Genomic DNA, 18,201 nt, shown 5'->3' with positions numbered 1-18,201 from the left:
AAGTTCATCCTCTGTCAATGTCCAAAAATATGAGTAGAGGACAGAAGGTTTCTGAGGCTTTGCATATCTGAGTTCTTTCTTTGTTTTTGTTTGTTTTTTGTTTTGTATTGTTTTTTTGTTTACTTGGTAGTTAGGTTGGTAGTGACGTGGATGCAAAGCAATCTCCCTAGAACTTTGAAATCATTGTATAATTATATTTTATCATCTAGTTATATTGATAAAAAATGTGACATCAATTGATTCTTATTTACATATAGAGACTCACCCCTAACTTCTCAACCCACCCAGAATTAAGGAAACTTTTATGACATCTTTCTAGCATTTCATAAAGATTTATTTAGTGAGAGTCTTTTTGTTCATTGTGTTGTAGAATCTGAGTGAAACTCTGGATCTAAAGATCTACATCTCTTAGCTCTAAATACTTTTCTTTTTTTTTTTTAAGATTTTTTATTTATTTACTTGACAGACAGAGATCACAAGTAGGCAGAGAGGCAGGCAGAGAGAGGGGGAAGCAGGCTCCCCACTGAGCAGAAAGCTAGATGCGGGGCCTGATCCCAGGACCCCAGGACCATGACCAGAGCCGAAGGCAGAGGCCCCAACCCACTGAGCCACCCAGGCGCCCTCTAAATACTTTTCTTATATTACTTTTTAAGAAAATGTCCTGTGCCTCTTTTCATGTGCTCCTAATAGTCAGATTTTGCACTTAACTATACTTAACGTTTAACATTTCCTATTGTGGTTTTGTGTCTGTTAGCTCTGTGTTCTAAGAGATTGACTTTAATAATTCAATTTCATTTTCTAAATAGCTTTTTTGAAGTATAAATGACATATAAAAACTGCACATATTTAAAATGTGTAACTTGATCAGTTTTGACATATACGAAACTGCCATCCCAGTCAACATCCTCGCAACCAAAATTTTGCTTGTGACACTTTGTAATATCTCCACCCCACTCTAGACACCTATGCCTGCCTCAAGCAGCAAGTAATGAGCTTTCAACAACTGATGCACTAGAGATTAGTTTGTATTTTCTAAAATTTTATACAAATGAAGTAGTATGCACTCCTTTTCCTCTAACTTGTTTTACTCAACATAATTATTTTGAGGTTCATTCATGTTTCAGGTATCAATACTTTGCCACTTTTTATTGTTCAGTTGTATTCCATTGTTATGATATCCACAATTAATCTACCCATTCACCTCTTGATAGACATTGGATTGTTTCCACCTTCTGGCTTTTGTATATAAAGTTGCTATGAACATCCAGTAAATTTTTGCACAGAATTACATTTTCATTTTTCCTGGGTAAATATCTAAGAATGAAATAGCTGGATGATGGTGATATATGTTTAACTTTTAATGAAACTGCCAAACTGTTTTCCAAAGTTGTTTTACCACTTACATATTTCACCAGTTGTACATTGTGCCAGTTGAAAATTCTAATTCCTCCATGTATTCTCCAACATTTGGTACAGTCCTTTTAATTTTAGCCATTCTAATACCTATATGGTGGTATTTCCTTTTGGTTTTAATTTGCATTTCCTTATTGGCTAGTGATATTGAGCATCTTTCTGTGTGTTTTGTTGCCATCTGTTTCTCCTCATTAAGAAAGGTCTGTTTCAATCTTCTGTCCATTTTTAATTGGTTTATTTTTTTATTATGTTTTCAGAATTCTTTACATAGTTATGCATTTAAGATACAAATTCTTTATCAAACATATGCTTTTTAACTTTTTTCTCCCTGTCCATGGTTTACCTTTTCATTCTCTTAGCAGTTTTTTTTTTTTCAGAAAGCCTGAGTGTCAAATTTTGATGAGGTCCAATTTATCTTTTTTCTTTTATGGGTTATATATTTGTTATTTCTAAGAAATCTTTCCCTAATCATAGGTCATAATGATTTTTTCTTTATCTTTTCTTCTAGAAGTTTTATATTACAGTTAGACTTATGATACATTTTGAGTTAACTTGCATATGTTGTAAAATATAAATGGAAGTTCATTTTCTCCTTCCACATATATCCAATTGTTCTAGCACCATTTGTTAAAAACACTATCTTTTACCCCATTGAATCGCCTTTGCATCCTTGTTGAAAATCAATTGTCCATATGTGTTCACTCTGTTTCTGGATTAGCCATTCTGGTCCATTGCTCTACTTGGCTATGTTAGGGTCAATACCACACTACCTTGGCCACTGTTGTTTTATAAGTCTCAAAATCAAATAATGTCAGTTTACCAAATTCTTTTTCAGTCATTTTGGCTATGATAGGACCTTCCCATATAAATTTTAGAATTAGCTTGTGTGTGTGTGTGTGTGTGTGTGTGTGTGTGTGCGCACGCACACATGTGTATTATACACAGATTCTGAGAATTTGATTGAGACTACATTGACTCTATACACCGCTGTGTGGAGAACTGGCATCCTAATAGTGTGGGTGCCTTTGCCTTGCACACTGACATTTTGGACCACATAATTCTTTGTTGTACAAAGTTGTTCTGTGCATTATCAGGTGTTTAGCAGCATCCTTGGCCTTTACTGACTAGACTTCAGTAGCACAACCTCCTTCCTCAGTTTGGCAACCAAACGTCTCCAGACATTGCCCAATGCCCCCAGGAGTGGAAAATTGGTTGAGAATCACTGCTTTGATTCTTCTTTAATTTCTTTCAGCTATAGTTTGTTTTTTTTTAATATAGGGACTTTGTACATCTTTTGTTGGGTTTATCCCTATTTCATATTTCTGGATGTTATTGTAGATGGTATCTTTTTATTTCAGTGTAGGATTGTTTGTTTCTAATAAGTGGAAATGCAATCACCTTTTGTATATTGGTCTTTGTCTTAGTTCAAGCTGCCTTTTTTTAACTCTGTCTGAGGATAGTAAAGGTTTTCTTGGATCCCCAGAGTATCTATTTAACATGAATGTTTTGGTTTTGTTTATTGCAGTGTTGTTTTGTTTGTTTGTTTTCGTGGCAGTGGATTTCTTTCTAAGACTGATAGCCTTCTGTGAGGTATTTTGTGAGGTAGGTTTTCTCTTTCTGTTTCTTTGTGTTACAGATCTCTTGTGGTTCTCTTTTACAACCAGGTTTTTCCTATAAATATAAAGACTAAATTAGAGGTCTGAATATGTTTCTGGAATGTTAGCAGAAATGTTGTATTTTAGAGTGAGTGAACAGACAGCTAACTGACCTAAATGCTGAGGACCACCAGTGCCAGAACAAAAAGGGCTTCTGTTTTCTGGGCTACTTACCACTCCCACCTCCAGGATGCTAGTTCTTCATTATTTTTTAATGTTTTTATTAAAGATGTTTGTGAAGATTTTCTTCTTGTTGTTTATTTGTTTCCTTCATTTACTTATTTATTTATTTATTTATTTATTTGTGATAAAATTTACAGTACATGAAGTTGGAGGGAGGAGGCAGTGAGGGTGGAGATCCAATGGGACCGGTTGTCCCAAATGGAGATTTCCAGGAATGCTTCAACTTTTTGGACATCTCTTTTCATACTGCTAACATTATTTATGCTTATTGTATAGCCCGTAATATCTATTGACTTTATGATCTTTAGAAGAAAAGATTTGCAGACCCTTGCTTTAGATGTTTTAGATGAATGAAAAACAAATGGTTTGGAACCTAGCTTTTTACTTAAAATCACATTCTGGTAATAGTTCCCAAAAGGTTTTTTTCCTCAAACAATTATTCTTATCTTCACTATTATGGACTGAACAAGTAACACTTTCCACTATACTACATTGAGTTAGCAGAGGATTTCTTCTTCCATCAAACCTGTATCTGGTCATAGCTTTAGCCACCTATTTCACTTATGACTCCTTAGCTCATTTTTTGGTCCTTTAGTTTAACAGTAGGACTTGGAATAAAAATTCAAATTTTATATTTTTGAATGAATAAGCCAAGTAAAAATTATTTAGCTTTAGTCCTTCAGAATTTATCTTATTGAGCTACCTGAGAATAAATAGTTGCTGAACTTAACACATTGATAATTCCCTACTCTCAAAGAATAAGCTTCTCAATGGAAAGAGAAGAAAATTATTTCTATAAGATATACTATATTGGGTTATTTACAAGCTTTATGTACATTATCTTCATAGAAAAATAATATTATTTCTTTAAATGGTAAATAAATCTGAGTTAAAGGAAAACACATAAATTTCAGAACCTTGAGTCTTTGATAGACTGTCCTGTCTCCATTCCCCATCCATCAAAAACAAAACTGATTATTGGTGGAGATTTATCACAAGACATCAACTTTTACTTTTAGTATGGCTCTGGGAATTATTAAAAAAAAAAAAAAAAGCTGACTACCTCTAATAGTAAGAACTGAGTTTGAATACAGAAAGATCAATGAAACAAAAAACTAGTTCTTTGATTAGATTGAAAAAATTGGCAAAATTTTAGGCAAATTTACCAAGAAAAAGAGAGTGAGACTAATTAAATTACTAGAATAAGAAGTTAAATAGAAGATATTACTACTGATCTTACAGATATTAAAAGGACTATAAGGGAAAACTGAATAATCTTATGCCAATAAATTAGATAACATATAAAATGGACACACTTGTAGAAAAACATAAACTATCAAGTCTACTCAAGAAGAAATATACATTCTGAAAAAATATGTATAACAAATGAAGTGATTGATAGTAATTTTAAAAATTACAAAGGAAATTCCAAATCCAAATGGTTTCATTGTTGAATTCTAAAAACTAAAAATAAAAAACTAAAAATTCATACAGGAAAAAGCATTTGACAAAATCTAACACGTATTCATGACCAAAAACAAACAAACAAACAAACAAACTGGAAACAGAAGGGATCTCACTCAACCTGATAACAGGCATCTACAAAAATACACAGCTAACATTATGGTAAAAGAACAGATGTTTTCTTACTGAGATCAGGAACAAAATTAGAATGTTTTCTCTTGCCACTTTTATTCATAATTGTAATGAAGATTTTATCCAGGTCAATTAGACAACAGAAAGAAATAAAAGACATCCAGGTTGAAAAGGAAGAAGTAAAACTAACTCTATTTGTAAATGACAAATATATAGAGAGAATCTTAAGGAATTTACTAAAAACCTGTTATAAATAATAAATAAGTTTAGCAAAGTTGCAGAATACAAGATCAAAACACAAAATCAGTTACACTGTTATATATGTGCAATGGACAATCCAAAAATGAAATTGAAAGAATTCCATTCACAAGAGCATCATAAAGAATAAAATAGTTCAAAAGAAATTTAACAAAAAAGTGTAAAAGTATACTCAGAAACTATAAAACATTGTTGCAGGGAATTAAAGAAGTTCTAAAGAAGTGGAAAAATATCGCACATTTATAGAGTAAAAGACTTAACATTGTTAAGATGGCTACACTCCTCAAACTAATCTACAATTTTAACACAATCTCTTTCAGAATCCTAGATGACTACAGATATGGGCAAGATGGCTCTAAAACTCATGCGAGATTGCAAGAGACCCAGAATGGCCAAATAATCCTGAAAAAGAAGAAACTCACCCTTCTTGATTTCAAAATTTACTGCAGGGATGACTGGGTGTCTCAGTTAATCATCTGCCTTTAGCTCAGGTCATAATCCCAGGGTCCTGGGGTTGAGCCCCTCAGCAGGGAGTCTGTCTCTCCCTGTGCCCCTTACTCTGCTCTTGTGTTCTCTCTCTCAAATAAATGAGTAAAATCCAAAAAAAAAAAAAAAGGGAATGTGGAGAATTTGGAAACCGTCTCATATACTACTGGTGAGAATGTAAATGGTGCATCCGTTTTGGAAAACAGTCTGAGTCCTCCAACAACAACAACAACAAAAAAACAGAGTTACAGTTGGATACAGCAATTCCACTCCAGATATATGCTTGAAAGAAATGAAAACATGATGTTTATAGTAGCATTACTTACATACATAGTGGCATTATACATAATATCCAAAGACAGAAATAACCCAAATTCCAAAAATGGATGAATGGATAAACAAAATGTAGGCTATCCATACAATGGAATGTTATTTGACTGATAACATGATACAATGTGGATGAAACTTGAAAACATTATGGTGCGACGCCTGGTGCATGGCTCACATGGTTAAGTGTCTGCCTTCGGTTCAGGTCATGATCCCAGAGCCCAGGGATAGAGCCCAGCATTGGGCTCCCTGCTTGCTGGGGAGCTTGTTTCTCCCTCTCTCTCTACTGCTCCTCCTGCTTGTGCCCTCTTGCTCTCTCTGTCAAATTTTTAAAAAAGAAGAAGAAAAAGAAAAAGAAAACATAGTAAGTCAAAGGAACCAGTCATAAAAGACCACATAGTCTATGATTCTGTTCATTTGAAAGTCCAGAATAAGAAAATCTACATACAGAGAAAATTGATTATTTTTTCCTCAGGGGTGGGGTGAGGTGGGATGGGTGCTTAGCAGGGCATTAGCTAAAGTGTATGGGATTTCTTTTTGAGGTAATGAAAATATAAATTTGACTGTGGTGATCATTGCGCATATCTGTGAATATACTCAAAACCATTGAATTGTACCCTTTAAATGGGTGAGTTACACTATATGATAATTATATCTCAATAAAGCTGCTAAAAATTGAGTTTAGTTGGTGACAAAAAATTAAAGTAAAATAACAGTGATTTAAATAAGATATGTTCAACTTTTATCACAATCAAAAGATCTGGAAGTAGCCCTTCCAGAGTATGTACGGCAGCCCGTACATACTCAGAGACCCAGGCTCCTTTTGTCTTATTGTTACCAAGATTATCTCATGGCCTACTGACTGCTGGACTAGCAGCTATAACATCTGACTTTTAGACAACAGGAAGAGAAAAGGGAAACAAAAGTTCAAGCCTTTCCTTTTTTAATGACACATCTCACAATTGCACCATACCATAGCTGACCATAAGCTAGTTATGTGTCTGTACCTATATGAAAGTGAGAACAAGCAGTGTAATTTTTATTCCAACACTACTATTATTATCAAATGGAAGAACAACAGTTGTAAGTGAACATCAGCCATCTTTGTCATGTTAACTATAAATCTTTGATCAGGATAGCCATGAAAACGTAATGATATTGGGTCACCTGGATGACTCAATCAGTTGAGTGACCAAGTCAATTTCGGCTCAGTCATGATCTCAAGGTCATCAGATCCAGTCCCCCATCAGGCTGCATACATAGTGGGGAGTCTTCTTGAGATTCTCTCTTTCCCTCTTCCTCTGTATGCACACCCTTGCTTATGCTCTCTCTCTAAAATAAATTAAATCTTTTTTTTTAAATGTAATACTCTTACTAAAATATAAAATTACTGTCTTACTAAGGTGTGAGGTGGGAAAGGAGATGAAGAGAGAATATTTAATTAAAAATATAGAAGTAGTGAAATTTTGGGGTGCTTGGGTGGCTCAGTCAGTTAAGTGTCTGCCTTTGACTCAGGTCATGATCCCAGGGTTCTGGGATGGAGCCTTATGTTGGGCTTATAAATAAATAAAATCTTTAAAAAAGCAAAATTTTATATCAGAAACTCTGAGTGGCATTATTCATTATAATCAACTGTTGAAATTAAGGTTTTATAAACTACAGAGAAATAAGCATAAACTTAAAAAAGCAGCTGATTTCAAGGCAGCTCTGAAGTAATAGGAAGGTAGATGAAGTTTGTTCTCTCCCCAAAGACAAAGCGATTAAGGTGCTGGAGTATGGGGGCACCCTTGGTGGCTCAGTGGATTAAAGTCTCTGCCTTCTGCTCCAGTTGTGATCCCTGGGATGGAGTCCTGCTTGTCAGGCTCTCTGCTCAGCAGGGAGCCTGCTTCCCTTTCTCTCTCCCTGCCTGTCTCTCTGCCTGCTTGTGATCTCTCTCTCTGTCAAATAAATAAACAAAATCTTAAAAAAAAATTAATAAATAAGGTGCTGGAGTACAAAATTAAAAAAAAAAAGAAAAGAAAGAAAGAAAAAAAAGTAAGGCTCATTTAGATCAATTAAAAGTGGATGAAACATTTACTCCTTTTTTACCCTGTCTCTGCTGTCATGAAATAGAAACAAATACTGAGGAAAGTGTTTCATAAGTGATGACATTTGGAAATAAAATCTCTTTATCACATACCACAGATATGTGCAACCATCACCACAGTCAAATTTATATTTTCATTACCTCAAAAAGAAATCCCATACACTTTAGCTATTGCCTTGCTATGCACCCACCCCACCTTGCCCCACCCCTGAGGAACAAATAATCAATTTTCTCTATATGTAGATTTCCCTATTCTCTTTATTTTATTACAATAAATAAATTTTATTTATTGACATTTCTTTATTTTATTACAAAATAAAGCATGTATTGGTGTGTCAGAAAGGAGATTTAATCTACACTCCTTATGTTTGCCTGATTTTGAATATTAGCACAGTCACAATGTTGGAAAAATTTAGCAGTCATAGGTGTTCACTTTAGTTTGAATTCATAGTTCACTTTTCAGGGTTGATTTTGGCATCACTTTATCATCTAATGTAAGTAACCCATGAAGAATAATTTAATATCCAGGAAAGGTGTTTATACTTGAGTGCAGTATCATTTTTAGTTGCATACTAAACAAAGCAAAACAATACATTGGTGTCTTCACACCTATATTTTAAAATAACTATCATAATGAAAATAATCATAAACATTGTAAATCATGGCTTCTGGTAATGAAAGTCTCAAAAGTAGAAGGAACTCTTTCATAAAACCTACTTGTAAATGTATGGGGAAAGAAGATAAATAAGGCACAGATTTTAAAAGAAAGAACCAATTGCCCTAGCATTTCTTTAGCTCTAGAAAGATGTTACAAGAATTATGTCAGATCGTTGATGAACACTGAAGACCTGGACTCAATCATTTCCTGGCTATGTTACCTTGGGGAAGTTAATTAGCCCTTCTGAGCTTCATTTATCTCTGGTACAGAATGGTAATAATCCCCATCTTGTAATGAGAGGTCATTGATATACTTGCAATATAATAGATACTACCTCCCCCCACTCCAGTCTCCCTCTTTGCTCTTTAATGGGAATGCATCAGGATCATCAGTAGAATATAAGGCACAAGGCAATGGAAAAATCAGCCCAGTCATGTAGGTCACAGACATTTATTTTTCCCTTAATTGGTTCCCAAATTGGTATTTGGTCTATAATTTGGTTGAGGACAACAGTTGATGGGAGGTGCGGTGATTGAAGAGGGCTGCCAGCTGACATTGGTCCTAAAGTATCAGCCCCACTTAAACCAGGATATTTGTATTTTGTAGCTTTTTGTTCTAGTGTTGGGTGTAGGTCCCCTAATGGGCTCCAGGAACCCTTGGAGCTGAGCAGACTGGGTTAAAAGCAGAGAAGCCAGATTTCCTTCCTCTCCTGCCTGTTGGTTGGGTGAGCCTCTCCAGGGCCTTTCCAGCCTTTCTTTTCTCTACATGGTGCTAACTACTGCTATGGGGTTAATAAGCACATTCAGATGGGTGACTAATAATTTCTCTACCATCAGCTCTCATTTATCACAGCCAGATTATTTGAATTTCAAATTATCTCCAGAAAGCCTCCCTTTTGAATATTTATTGACATTTCAACAACTCTTCTTAATTAAGTACTTTATTGGAATGAACAAGATCTTTGTTTACTCTAGTCCAGCAGAAGCATGAAGAGTCAAAACAACACCATTACTGCTCTGTGGAAGACACTGAGAAGAACTTTGCCAAGAAATCTTTGTTCCGTTTTAGATTGGTTATTCATTCATCCAACTGGTGATGAGTAATGTATAGGATGCACACACTGCTGAATTCTGGGCACGTGTAAATGAAAAAAAAATACATTTGCTCACCTTACGAATCTGAGAATCCCCTGGGGAAGACAGATATGAAAACACTGATCATATAGAAAGAAATGTATCTCAAGGAGGGCATAATGGACAATGGGAGGAGACGTCTAAGTCAGCCTCACAGAATCAAAGATGGGTCAGAGGAAATGGTACTGGAGTTCAACCAAGTTTGGGTGGCTGAGAAACCGAAAGACTTCCACGTGTGATGGTATTGCAATGTGACTGAGGAAAGATCAGTCCTTTGTTGCAAATTTAAATTTTCTGAGTGGTGATGTAATCCTTTTCCCATAGAGGATGGGTTACAGAAGTCGTACGCCCATGGTGGTTTCACTCTTTAATGCGATATGGGAATCCTCAGAATATTAGAGGCTTCTGCCTTCATATTTTGATGTTAAATAAGTCAAAACAATTTAATTGCATTTGTATATGTATTACTTCAGATATTTCATCCTCTAAAGGACAGGTTGACTGCATTCACTGTTGTATCCCATTAGCATCCATTTGAGTTGTTATGATGTGCCATTCTTTTTTTTTTTTTTTTTTTTGGCAGAAGACTGCTTTCTCTCTCTCTTCTGTTTTTATTTTTTTTTATTTTTTTTAAATTAATTTTTAATTTTTTCAGCATAACAGTATTCATTATTTTTGCACCACACCCAGTGCTCCATGCAATCCGTGCCCTCTACCATACCCACCACCTGGTGCCCCCAACCTCCCACCCCCCACCCCTTCAAAATTCTCAGATCGTTTTTCAGAGTCCATAGTCTCTCATGGTTCACCTCCCCTTCCAATTTCCCTCAACTCCCTTCTCCTCTCATGATGTGCCATTCTTATTCCAGGAGTTGGAATTGTCATCTGAACAACCATGAAAATAGAGGTTCCATGTATTGAATAAAGGGCTGCATGTATTGAGTTTTTACATAAGTCATCTCATTAAATAATATACACTAATAACTATTTTAGTTATGCTTATTTTACAAGTCTCTATAAAAGCTATTGATAGCAGAAGAAAAACGCTAAAAGTTTGTTTTTCTTTATACAAACTTTAGTTTCTTGAACAACAAAAAAATATTTCCTTTTAATCAATCATTAATTCTATTTAGGTTTTGTATGATTTATAAATATACACTAATTAAAAAATTATTTCCTTAGCACTCATTGACCATCATACCACATAACTTTTGAGTTTATTTCATGTTTTCAGTGATTAATAAATAACACTCTCATAATTTTTATGATTAATGAAAATAATTGAAGAATAAATGTATATAAGGAGAAACCATTTCATGAGGCATAGAGACATTGTCTAGATACAATTCTGAAAGTCAGAGTAGCTTTGAGTGGTAACAGAATTTAAAAGGCTATCTTTCCCTGCAACTACCCAAGGTAAGTCACTTTTCAACAGCTGATTTGAATTGCTCCTGGGTGGTTCAGTAGGTTAAGCTTCTGACTCTTGATTTTGGCTCAGGTCATGATCTCAGGATGGTAGGATCAAGCCCTTGAGGAGCCCCACATAAGGGCTCAGCATGGAGTCCGCTTGTCCCTCTCCTCCTCCTCTGCCCCTCCCCCAGCTGTGTGTGTGCACTCTTTCTTAAACAAATAAATAAAATCTTAAAAAAAAAAAAGCTGATTTGAACAAAAGAATAGGAAAAAAGCACCCCCCCTGGGAATGGAAGAAACGGCAGTGTGGACACTGTTCTATGGATTCATGAATCAGATGACATCATAACTTGCATGACTGTTTTCCTTTGACTTTTTTCAATCTCCCTCCCATTCACTTCTTCAAATATGGGATTGTAAGTGGGAAGAAGATAATCGTGAATACCACCATAGCCTGGATACATAAATGGTTCTCACTGATGTTGGCAACTGGACAATGGGTAAATTAGATAATGTACATCCTCGGGACAAATATTAACATTGGAATCTTTGGTGACAAAAATGAAATCTGTTAAGCCAGAAAACAAAGATCAAATGCTACTATCTGATTTTGCTGACAATAAATAGAGACAGAATTATCCCCTGCCTTTAAATGGTTTATATGTTATTATCTTGTAATTATAATGTGATACCTAGATTCTATTTTAATTTATCTTGCACATAATTACCTAGCGCAAATGCTTTTCTTCAAACAGAAATTCATTTGATCAGTTCTGTGTTAGCAAGAAAGTACATTAGTGTATGTTTATCAGTGAATATTAAGGAATAGGAATGCAATTTTTGAAACAATGATGCAGCTCTGTGAAAATCACAGCCTTTATTTTCTAGTTGCCCCAATTTCAGAATTAGTTAACATGAAAAGAAGGGCCACAAAACAAAATGCAACAAAATCCCATAACAGATTGGTGTCACTTTCCTTTAAAGATATTCTTGATCTCATTTAAGGCTGGATGTTCTTGGAAGCAGAGCCTGATATGGGGATTCAGGTTCAACTGATTTATTGCTGGTGTTCACAAGTGAGAAGAAGTCTCAGCTCAGACTGGCTTCTGTCCCATCCCAGGGAGGTGATGTGCAGGACCCCATAGGGGAAGGCCTTGGCTTCTGCACCCATGTCAGTCACTGGGGCAGGTTTGAGTAAACATACTTCCTCTTTAGAAGAGGGCAGTTCTCCAGAGAATAGACAACTGTGAGGGGTAATCATTTCTGGTGTGCACCAAATAACCAGCCCTCCAGCAATGACTCAGAAGTTACCTGGTAGGAAGCAAATGGAATTCTTGGAGAGATGTGCAGATCAGCATCTGTAGTTGGCAGCTATCTTTAAGGATGGTACTGTGTCAGTACCGGAGTATGAGATGCCCTCCCAGCAATGACCCCCAGCTGGCTCTGTGTCCTCTATAAATCATACCATTGACACCTGGGGAAATGGGGACCTTGTTGCATGATGTTCTTGTAGAAGATTTGCCCAGAACACTGTCATTTGGGTGACAAATCACCAACAGTGCCATAAGCTTCCCATGGGACTTTAAGCCTTCCAAGTTTTTGTATGCCACAGGTGAGAATACATTAACAGTGCTGAGCAAAAGGAGAATAACCAAAGACAGAGGGAGAATTATTTAACCAAAACAACAAAAGTGACTCTCTGGATTCCCTGGGTCATGGCCTTATTCACTGGACGAAAGTCTCCCACTCTCTGTGCATTGATACACCCTAATGCGTGTGTCTAGAGTGAGAAGGAGGCAGAGGCCTGCTGCCTTAGACTCCAGGTCTGGGGGGTCTGGGAGGGTCTCCCTCCCTAGTCATCTTAGTCTGGAGGCCACATCCTCACCAACTGGAACTACTGATGCACTAACATCCCGGAAGGCAGGCACTCACTCCATTCTTGCTGCCAATATTACCAGGAGAGGAACATTTCAATAGGAGCTTCCCCAAAAACATGCTTTACAAACTTCACAAAATTTTAAACTAGTTAGCTTACACACCACTGCCCCTCTGCCCTTGGGAATGTGCATGCACTGAAGTAATGATTTCCATTAAGTCCTTCCTGGTGACCAACTAGGCCCAGTGCTATGCTGCTTTCATGAAGCATAAATAGGAAAGCTGATCTGAATCCTGGGGGCCTCCTTAGTGCAGCAAATGAGTTTCCTAGGTGTTGGGGCCTATTGAAAAGGAGGACATTTCTGTGCACTGTGCAGATTGGAGGGATGGGAATGAAGTGAGGGAGGCCAGTTAGGAAGTTATTGCATTGGAGCCCTTGAAATGCTTATGGAATACTGTGATGGCTGTAGGCTGGAGCAGGCAGGAGCAGCCAGACAGACATCTCTCATCAATGTGGACCTCTTTTAATATGGATTTGGGTCCACTCCACCCAGTATCATGTGAGAAGAGTCAACAAGAAGCTGCCCCAGTTCTTTGATAGGCCACCAATGCTCCAGGGAAGAGTGGGGATATGTGTCCCATCATTCTGAGAACAGCAGGCATTAAATAAAGGTTGGTATCCTAGGTAATGTAGCATTTATCATCTCCATGGGATAAATCAGCCTTGAAAAGAGCAGAAAGTGAACAGCCCAAGGAAATCCTCTCCTGTTTCCCAGCAATAAGAAGAGATAAGGGATGACTTGACAAAGGTGCTAATATGGGTGCTGACCCAGGCAGTCTCAGTCTTTTCCTGGGAATCCCCAGCAGTGTGAAAAGAACCAAAAAGCAAAACAGAGAGAATGCTGCCTCTCCAGGACCTTGCCCAGCGGCCTTCTGCCTCCAACTGCTTTATAAGGCAAAGTTAGGGTCCCAGGGCAGGATTTAAGTTACTGCTTCCCAGTGACACCAACTTTACTCTCACCTTCCAATATGACAGAGAAGCACTGTGAGTCTCAACTGCAATTCCTGATTTAGCTACAAAAAGGTCAAAAAGAAAATTTAAAAATAATCATTAGAGATTCTTCTATAAGCTGGATGCCATGCCCAGCACGTTCATATATATTTGCATTGTTTGTTTTCTGAAACCCTTAAAACAATGATAGGAAAGTAGCTACATTTGAAAAATGAAAAGCCTGCCGCTGCTATGCCAAAGTTACATAATAAGTTGAAGAGCTGAGAGAACCCCTGGTCTAAATCGAGTTAGGTAGTGCTAGTGGGTTAAAAGGAACTAGTTTACTAATTAGTGTTTTGTTCGCCTGTCATTAGAAAGTCCAAGGTTATGGTAGCAGACAAGAGGAGGATGTAAGCCCATCTAAAGAAGAAAGGAAGAATGCTTTGTTCGTACTTCCTTATGTACTACTAAGACCAATGGAAAAAATTCTGTTATCTGATGTTTAATGTCTGATGGGTAAACCCTTTAGTTGAAGGGGGATTACGGGAACATTCATAACTGTAATCAGTTCACAACTGGCGGTGCCTTCACCTCAGCAGCCGTGATTTGAGAGGAAAATGTGTATTTTCAGGAGTCAAAGCTTTATGTGTCCATCAGTTCCCCCTACCTCTGATTCTCAAGGAGTGAGGCAGGGTGGCTCAGGAGCTCACTGAACATGCAATGGGTCTGTGTCACAGCTGAGCAACCTTGAACTTAGGAGACTCTGATCTTATAAGGGCCCCCAAGGAGACCAATTTCATTTTATTTACCTGTTCAAGAGAAAAAATATGCCTCTGTCCTGAGGGAGATATTATCTCGGTCTTCCACGAATATCACAAGACATGTAGAAACACCATGGAAACATGCCTCCAACAAGCATTCCCTGGCACCTGTAGACATACAAACTCCAGGCTCCATCCAAGGGCTTACTGAATGGGAAACTCTGAGGAGAGTTGAACAAGGTGATTCCATGAGAAGCATGACTGTCCATCATCACTCCTTTGTTTCTGATTAGGTGTGCAGCTGTATAGGTAGGCAGTCAAGGGCTTTCGGACAAAGGAGCTGGATTATGTGCCTGCATGTTGGAGCCATCCTCCAGTTTACCCACACGTACTGGATCGCAAGTCCATTTTCTTCACTGCATAGTCCTTAGGATAATTTTACAATGGTGATTTCATTGATGGGCAGTCTCTTTTTTTTCTCTTTTAATTTCACACAATGATAACATTGAAAATGCAGATGACAGTTTTGACATTCACAAAAACGCAGTTTTAATTAGTATGTTGATTACTTGATCTACAAAGCCAGATGCCTAAATATTATGAAAGGTCACACAGAAGAAATCTTTAGTTTTCATCTTTTAATTTTCTAATTTTATCGAATGAGAAGTGATTTTATTTAGTTGCATTAGAAGGTGATTTTATTGAGCATCCACCCTCCCTTTTTAATTTTTTTTTCTTTAGAGTAATTATAGAAATTCAAATCTCATAAAAGGAAGGAAAAAATTAGATTACCCAGACCCTACCAATCAGTAGTCTTTCCTTTTTCTTTCCTAATAGCAAGCATTTATAACAAAAGCTCAGTGAATAGAAAATACCAATATAAGGAATGATTCTTTGCTTGATACAGATAACTGACAAGATAAATTTGGATAAGCTTTCCTTTAGAAAGTGGTTTTAACAAAACTATCATTCTAGCTCTACTTTTTCCTCAGTGTTTCATAGATTCCATGTGAGATTTTTTAACTAGGGAAGAGTGCCATGGCCAATGAGGTGAACTTTTCACAGTCTAAATTAAAATTAAAATATTATCAACACTCCCTGTACTTCTAATAAATAGGTATGGCAATAGAATTAAATTAGATGGGTACATATTCTTGGGTAAATTCAATCTAAGCCACCAAAACTGAATTCACTAAACATTTCCTTGCAAACCTTATCTCTATCTTACTAGAAAAAAAAGAAAGAAAGAAAGAAAGAAAGAAAGAAAGAAAGAAAGAAAGAAAGAAAGAAAGAAAGAAAGAAAAAAGGGAAGAAAGAAAAGAAAAGAAAACTAATAGGACAATTAATGTGAAAACAGATTCAACTTAAATTCATACTACGATGATTTCCAGTTGTGTCAAGCGACCCTGGTTGTATATTAATTATGGAATGTTCCGTCTCTTTGAACCCTAAGTGTTTGGATATCTTGCGAACTTCTGTATTTGCCTATAGCTTGTGGTGTTTCTGTAGTGATTTATCTTTTTTTCTGGTTCATCTTGAATTAACATGTAAAATGTTAAGTATCTATGATTGGAACTTATCTCCTCAACATAATATAAAAACACCTAATGGAAAGAAACTTGGGAGCACTTGGGTGGCTCAGTCAATTAAGCATCTGACTTTTAATTTTGGTTCAGGTCACGATCTCAATGTTGTGGGATCAAGCCCCCCTCAACTTCACACTGGGCGTGGAATCTGCTTAAGATTCTCTCTCTTTCTCTTCCTCTCTTTCTCTCTCTCTAATAAAATTTTAAAAAACAAGTAAAATAACAAAACAAAGCACCACACATCAAAAACTGTCTTAGAAAAGAAGCTTGGATTTTAGATAATTAATGAATTATTATCCTGCATAATGAAAATAATCAACCAAATTTTAACATGTGATTTTATTAGATTCCACATATAAGTGAAATCATATAGTATTTGTCTTTCCCTGTGCTATTTCACTTAGCATAATATCCACTAGGTCCATCCATGGTGTTGCAAAAGGCAACCGGCAGGGGAGGGGATGGGCAAAATGGGTGAAGGACGGTGAGGGTACTGGTTTCTACTTATGGAATAAATAAATCACAGGAATAAAAGGTACAGCAGAAGGAAAATGACCAATGGTATTGTAATAGCATTGTATGATGATAGATGGTAACTACACTTGTAGTGAGCTTGGCATTACCCATAGAATTGTTGATTCACTGTGTTGTACATCTGAAACTAACATCACGTGGTGTGCTGACTATACTGCAGTAAGAAAAAAAGCATGATTTTATATGTTGATTAATAAGGATAGTGAGACCCACTTGGCTAAGTATTCCCAACTCTGCCAAGGCAGAACTACTTTGACTAGTGTCCTGCGGTAAGCATGGGCAGGAACAGAGTCACAACGTTTTCATTTTCCTTTGCTATCTAATTTGTCAGCTACAAATGTTTATAGTATTCTTTTATAATCCCTTATATTTCTGCAAGGTCAGTGATGTTGTCTATCAACTCAAACCTACTTCTGAGCCCCTGGCAAATTTTTCATTTCAGTTATCCTTTTCAACTCCAAAATTTACATTTGATTATCTTTATTATTTTCATCTCTTTATTGGCATCTTTCATTTGTTCAGTTATTGTTATAATACATTTATATAATTCTATAAACATTTATGTAATTCTATAAACAATTCTTTAGTTTCCTTGAAAATTTGATAATAGTTGTTTATGCTAAGTCCAACAACCTGGCTCTCTCAGAGGCCGTTTTTATCTTATGTTTAACTTCTTGTGCATGGCCCAGACTCTCTTATTGCTTTGCCCATCTCATCATAATCTGTTAATAAAACCCATAAGTTGTAGGTAATATATTGTAGTAACTCTGGATAATGACACATATGGTCCCTTTTCTGGGATTTGTAGTTTGGGGAGATTTAGTGGCATATTTGGTCATTTTGTGCAGTGGTTTTGTTGGACCAAATCCATTTTATCCACAGTGTGCAGTCTCTAATGTCTTTACTCAAAAATTCCCCTTATTTTTGTCTTGTAGCCTGGCTGTCTAGGGGTCACATCCTGGGCCTGCATTAACTACTTTTTGGTCAAAGGTTGTGCCTAATCCCTTTTAACCAGTTACATTTTCACCTTTTACTGGTGGTTGCATGTGTGGCTTAGTGACTACTTTCACTATTTGAGGAACTTAGAATCTTGTGTCCTCCTTTCCCATCACATTCCTCTAGAGAGACTAGTAGTTTTGAGGTTAAATCTTCGGTTGCGTCTGAAAGGTTTCAGTCTTGGGACATGTGCATGATCTTCCTGGTCACCAGAGATGAGTGTAATTTTTTTTTAAGTTTTTATTTAAATTCA

Source organism: Lutra lutra, chromosome 7, assembly GCF_902655055.1.
Source record: "Lutra lutra chromosome 7, mLutLut1.2, whole genome shotgun sequence".
NCBI lineage: Eukaryota > Metazoa > Chordata > Mammalia > Carnivora > Mustelidae > Lutra > Lutra lutra.
This window is presented reverse-complemented; position numbering follows the sequence as displayed.